Consider the following 6,835-nt stretch of genomic DNA (forward strand, 5'->3'; position numbering starts at 1 on the left):
TACTTTGACAGTAAATAGATGTTTTTATTGCTTCCTCATTCAAATGCAGCAGTTGAACGTATTTTTTTGCAATTAAATTTAATGAAAACTAAACTACAAAATCGAGTTCTTACAGCGATAAATGTTAAACTTGGAAATCATCATCTGCTTCAACCATACAAAAACATTCTAGTGAAAAAGATTCTGATGATGATGATCTTACCAGTGATTTTTCAACGTGATAATTTCAAATTTTAGTACTTCATGTTCATTTTGCTCATTTGATTGTTGTTGAGGAATAATAGCATTCTTGTAATATATGAATTTTGTATGTTACATGTAACACTATATAAGACATTTACAAGAAGCTGACATTGGCAAACAGTTGCAATTAGCGTAACGTTATTTGTTACTAATTTTATCAAAAACAATTAATATTTATAAAAATTAGGCCCTAGTAACCATGTTTGGTACCATTCTGTATAGCATAGCATTTGCCATTAGTCATTTTTGTTTATAGACGCATTTCCTTTTCTTATTTCTTTCTTTCTAGGATATCATTTATCTGGAATTTATATTAAATTTTCTTTTAAAAAAATAAGCTATTATAAACTAAAAATTCTCCTGTCAAGCATGACTGAATACTTACTGGAGCTATTTTTTTTAAAAAGTTTAAATTTAATCAAGTAAATTTAAAATTACGCCATTTGCCAAAATATTTAAAAATGCAACTTAATGAGGAAAATTTTTCCAAAGTATTCTTGGTCCTTTCGTAAAGAATGGCTTTAAGATAAAAATCTTAAAGGTGCTTACCTTTAAGATTTTTATCTTGAAGCCATACTTTCCAAAAGGACCAAGATTACTTTGTCCATTTTCCCGTTTTAATACCAATAATAAATAAATTATAAAACTTATATAAATTATACTATGTTTAAAAACAAAACGAGTAGACAGCACAAGTATTACCGTTCTGTGCGCAAAACAAACTGAACGCCAAACTGCGTTCAGTTTGTTAACGCCAAACTGAAAAATAAGTAGCCCAATTTGGCGCAAAGTAGCCAAATCTGGCAACTCTGGCTCTAATTGCTTAAGCTTGATTTCGTCGCGGAGCGACACATCGGCGTACGAAGCGTGTCACGTGACATTTGTGGGTGCTATTCGGTCACGTGATAATCATCTCTGACGTGTTTCATGATAACTTATTCTTTCTGCGAAGAATTCGCTGAACTTTAGATCATAATATAATATAGTACTGTATTTTTATTTTAATTAGAAACGACTTATTATTATTATTATTATTATTGACTATACGAAACAACAAAGGTAAAATCGCTGGCTAACGACAATAATAATTCTATCATGATATATACAGTAGAACCCCTGTAATCCGTCACCTTTGGGACTGGGGGTATGGTCGGAACGCAAGAAACGTCGGATTATCAGAAAAAAGTAAAATAAACAATCTTCCCCTTTGTCCAGTCTTTGTAGCACTGCTAATTTTTTATTTAAATTAATGAAAGAGTAACGTGTTTACGTTTCACTCCTGACATGTTGAAAACACACAAAATTGTACATGTACACACAATGTATAACATATACTGTAACGAACACAGAAAAACGCCACGGACGGTGAGTCATCGACAAGTCGGGACAACTTTCTCGACTCTGATCACGGTCGGATTAACCGGAGTGACGGACTAGCCGAGGGCGGACTAGAGGAGTTCTACTGTATTATGATGATAAATATTAATCAAATGCAACATAAGATGTCTAATGTCTCCATGTAAATAAATATTTTATACAATTTTATTTACGACATGAAAGATATTAGGCCATTTAAAAGCAGAGCAGAATTATTAGTTATTTATCGCATTATCATACGTTATTATACGTTGATTTTAATCCATATTTAAAAATGAAATAATGTTTTAATATTTCTATTAAATTCTATGTCTCGAGGCTTGACCATCTCCGAAATTCGTTGGAATAAATATCTTTTTCGTCCATTTTCGACCATGGCATGAAATAAATCAAATTCTTAGTATTTCGCTTTGCGGAAAGATTCCTCGGTCGCCGCGGGTTTCGCCTATTAATGCAACATCAAACTGAATAAAGTTAATACAGTAGAGCGTCGATTATCCGAATCAATTGGGGACGGGTTGTTCGGATAACTTATTTTTCGGATAACCGATTATGTACGAAAAAATATATTAACCTATCCCATGTTGAAATTTTTCTCCGTTGCGTGTCGCTTCGCGTTGAATTTTCGTCGATGTTAAGCCTAACGTAACCTTTTTAAAATAATAATCGTGACTATTGTATCGTTAAAAATTATTTTTTTATTTTGTACAAACAAAATAAATATATTGAAAAATATAAAAACAATAAAAAATTATACTTCGGAAGTTAATTTAGTATCAAAAACGTAAAATATTTAAGTAGCCCAAGACATAGCCAAAGATTGCAGCGCCACAGCACTGGCGAAAATTTAAATTTGCCGACTGGAATTCTTTCGGATAATTGACGCTTTACTGTATAAAAAAAATATCGAAAAACCTTTATAATACGGCCAAACGAAAATTAAGTCCGAAACAACGGGAGATCGACACAGAGGATAAACAGACCGAGCTAGGGGGAAACGACCATTCTTTCTCCTTGAATTTCTGACTTTTTAAAGGATCTCTCCCCTAAATTCTTAGTGTGATCGCTTAATCAATTTGACACGTCCGCAAGTGTTGATCCAATTTTGAAACTTTCGCAGGATATTTTATTTCCTGGCCGCTGAGAATTTTTTTTACTTACAACGCGACAATTTTGTTTTGGGAGGAATGCTGCATTTATTTCCAAATTTTGTCATTGTCGTCCGTCCGCGTGTCTTAACCTCGAGAACGGAATTATATGAAATCCGAGACCAGATGTAGAAACTTTAGAGACAGTAGGCCCCAATTAACTATATACGATCTTCCGATTCAAACCGAAAGTCTCGTGTTTTTTTTCAATTCAGAACGTCAGTTAACAGATGACTATTGTCAACGGAAAAGTGTGATGTACTACAGGGGCAAGCCACTACTAACTTGAGATATGTTGAATTAAATGATTTCAAAATATGATTAAGAATTGCAGTCCGGCATTGTGACCGTGTCTCAATAGACAATTGCTCGTAGTTATCGTTTGTTTGTGAAAATATTTACGATGGAAACTAAATTTTGATCTTTTCTATGACCAAGGGCGACGTAAGGCATGGACGACGTGGGCCACCGCCTATGCCTCGCGGTCCGAAGGGCCTCGCGCCTCGAAGGTTTATGCATTACTTAAAAGCCGCGAACGCGAGGAAAAATTTTACTCGTGATAAAACGATAAATAGTTTGTCAAACTTTTATTCATAAAAATGTAGTTTCAACTGCTTTTTATTTTATAAAATCCGTCTTCTTGCGCCACCAAAGGGCCTTTTAAACCAGGGCTGTGGAGTCGGAGTCGTCAAAAAATCTGCCGACTCCGACTCCTTTTTACTTACCAACTTGTTATGTATATAAAACGGAAAAGTATTGAAATCGTGTCTAATTTGATCCTCCAAGTTTTTTTGTTTGCAAATCTACACGTTTGGAGACCTCCCGAACCCCTCAAAAAAGTCAATAAAGGCGGAAAATTCGCGCGAACGTGTGTGTTGGCGTCTAATTTGTTTAATTTCTTTATTTTCTGTTCTAAGATATTATCTCAGAACGGGTAAAGTTTAAGAAGCGAAATGTGGCACTGTAGCTTGCATATAAAGGGGCATTAATACTATTAAATTTTGGTTCTTAATTAAAGGTCGACGGGGTGAAGACATAAAAGTGGTCATGTGTCATATCTCTTAATATTTTACTCGTTATTAGCGTTCAAAATTTAAAACAATAAAATAAAACTCGTCTCTACTCTCAAAGTAAGCTTTTTTTGTCATTTTATAATAGTACAGTAAAACCAGTTAAGATGTTCTCGCCTAAGATGTTAGAATGTATATGGGGACACGATTTAGTTCAACCACTTTGACGCTAAATAACTAACTCCTGTGTTAAATCATCTGACTCCGATTCTGACCACTCTGACCACAGAAATTATTAGGCTTCAAACAGTGTGAACGAAATCATGCCCCCCCATACAGTCTAAAGTCCACACACAGAAAAAAACTCGAATCTTTTGCATATCTCGAAATTTCAAGGTGTTCCGAGTCAAAAAATGTAAAAATTTGGAAAGTGTCAGTTTTTGACCAAGCGCTACACTTTCCCTCTGTTATATATAACAGCCGGAAAAGTAAAAATTATCGAATACATGTTTATATTGATATATTACTTAGAGAAGTCTTTTAGCTTTAGAATAAAAAGTTTCTACGCTCTATCTTTATTACAACTCTATTTATTGAATATTTTATTCTGAGGTCACGTGATGACATCAGAATTTCCGGGTCTCTTTCGGTAACAAGTCTGCCCTAGTCGGAGTCGGAGTCGGTAGATTTTTACGCGACTCCACAGCCCTGTTTTAAACAATAGGTAGTCTGTTAGGGTTGGTCAGTAGTAGTCCAAATTCAATACGAACGTTTGTTTCTTGAAAATTTGATCACGATTTAAATACAGTACAGTTGTCCCTTGATAATCCGACAGGTATGGGACCAAAGGTGTGTCAGATTACCAAAAGTGTCCGGATTACCGAAAATAATTACATATTTCGCATTGTTTTGCTAGCAGTAACTTACAATATTCTCTACTCCAACTGTTCGAACAGAACTGCTCACATAAAACACACGAAATGTGTGTCATCGAGTAAGAATTGGATGGAGAGATTCACATTGCGACATGCTTCTGTGCAAGCAGACACGTAACGGGGACGGGTACCTTGACGGGAGGTGCGTCGGACTACTGAGCATGTCGGATTAAAAGACGTCGGACTATAGAGGGACAACTGTATTTACTTTTAATATTACCGATATGTCATCGAAAAGAAAACGTGTTGTATTATCATTAAAAGACAAATTAAAGTATTTGTTTCGATTATCCGGATTTTTCATTATCCGGACTACCTTCATCCCCAATTAGTCCGGATAATCGAGGTTCTATTGTACATATATTTTCATACAATTATAACGACAGTTCACAAGATACAATTATAACGACTGTTCACAAGATACAATTATAACGACGGATCACAGATACAATTTTTTTTCACACATTAAAAAAAAAATTCTCACCGTTACAATTCTATAGTCCTAGCTGTTGTAACCCAATCTAATTCAGGAACACCAAAAAACAAGTCCACAGTAGAAGGAGCACCTCCGTGAATGCCTTAAGTACCTCCCTTACACCTTTCCCAGGTTGCCACCCCTTTTTCCCCACGGCCGAAAAGTAGCCAAAAAAGCAAAAAAAAAAAAAAAAAAAAAATATATATATACGACACGTATAAGGCAGAAGGCTGCAACCACACACATCAAAAATAAACAAATAAAACATGCCAGTAAGTGCAACAGACTGATATGTAGAAACTACACCATTAAGATGTGTACAAATTGTGCACTATATCCATCATTGTGGATAACAAAATTATATTAAGACGAACTAATCTTTTGTTCACATTATGTTGAAGACACTAAAGCCGTGAGCGCGAATAGCGACCAATCCGAAATAGGCGAAATAAAGAGAACTGTTTTAATCTCAGTCTCTGTTAATTATCCATAATTAAGAAAGACGTGATAGATATTACTAGTCTGACAATTGGAAGAAGAAACCTTCGCTTATAACTTTTTATACGCTCTCCAGCCTGACGAAATAGAGTCTTGTCTCCTTGAAGTTAACTACGAAAGCTTTGTACAGTACATTTCTAACCTTTCAAGTTGTTTCAGCCGAAGCACTATTTTCTCTCGATGGTGTTCTTTTCATTTCTAAGGAGTGAGGAAATTAAGGCTCGACCATCTCCGAAAATTGCCCGAAATTCGTTTGAAAAAATAACTTTTTCGTCCATTTTCGGCCATCGCACGAATAAATCAAATTTCTTAGGATTTCCTTTTCGGAAAGATTTCTCGGTCGCCGCCGGGGTTTCGGGTTTTGCGTATTGATGCAACATCAAACTGGATAAAGTTAATATTAAAAATACCGAAAAAAATTCTTATAATACGGCCGAACGAAAATTAAGTCCGAGACAACGGGAAATCTACACAGAGGATAAACAGACAGCCTGGGAGAAGCCATCATTCTTTCTCCTTGAATTTCTGGCTTTTTTAAAGAATCTCGCCCCTAAATTATTAAGAAAACATTATTTATTGTTTTAAAAAATAAAACACAATTTTTAAGCTGTTCTCTTTCGTTTAACATACCGGGAGGCTTAAAAAAAGGTAAATGGCCTGGTTTCTCCTGACCTTTGAGAGGCCCTGTCTCGAGTACGGTAGCTACAGTCTAAAGTCGTAATAACTCCTGTTCTTTTTGTCGAAAATTTCTGAAATTTTGCAGGGAGATTTGGGTATTTGGGTCATTGATGTCGTTAAATTTTAGTGGTTAAATGTGGAGGGAGTAGGGAGATAACGGATGGTCACGTGTCATTTCATGACTGAATTAACATTTTACTCGTTTTAGCAATTACAATTTATTAAAAAAAAAATAAATAAATAAATAAAACTCGTCTATAACTTCAAAATTAAACTTTTTGCAATTTTATAATAATTAATATCATAAAAAGTTTTTAAAATAAAATATCATAACAGATGGCGCCACACAAATTTTTAAATTTTTAAACCGGAAAAGTTTGGCAACTCATTGCTGGATTTTTATAATCGGGATTTAATGAAATTGCATTAACTGGGGGGGGGGGGAACTTCGCATGAATAGGGAACAACTGT

General features: G+C 34.9%; 1 protein-coding gene across 1 annotated transcript in view; it reads right to left on the minus strand.

The window, feature by feature from the left end:
- LOC111641284 (casein kinase I-like) overlaps positions 1-5,284 on the minus strand; it is an 8,526-nt gene extending 3,242 nt beyond the window's left edge. Inside the window, exon 1 of the mRNA XM_023387436.1 lies at positions 5,198-5,284. The gene's annotated coding sequence lies outside the window, so the exon portion shown is untranslated. The remainder of the gene's footprint in view (positions 1-5,197) is intronic.
- Positions 5,285-6,835: the final 1,551 nt, after the last annotated feature.

The sequence above is a fragment of the Centruroides sculpturatus genome, unplaced genomic scaffold (assembly GCF_000671375.1).
Source record: "Centruroides sculpturatus isolate CEXI.00-Female unplaced genomic scaffold, Cexi_2.0 scaffold1520, whole genome shotgun sequence".
NCBI lineage: Eukaryota > Metazoa > Arthropoda > Arachnida > Scorpiones > Buthidae > Centruroides > Centruroides sculpturatus.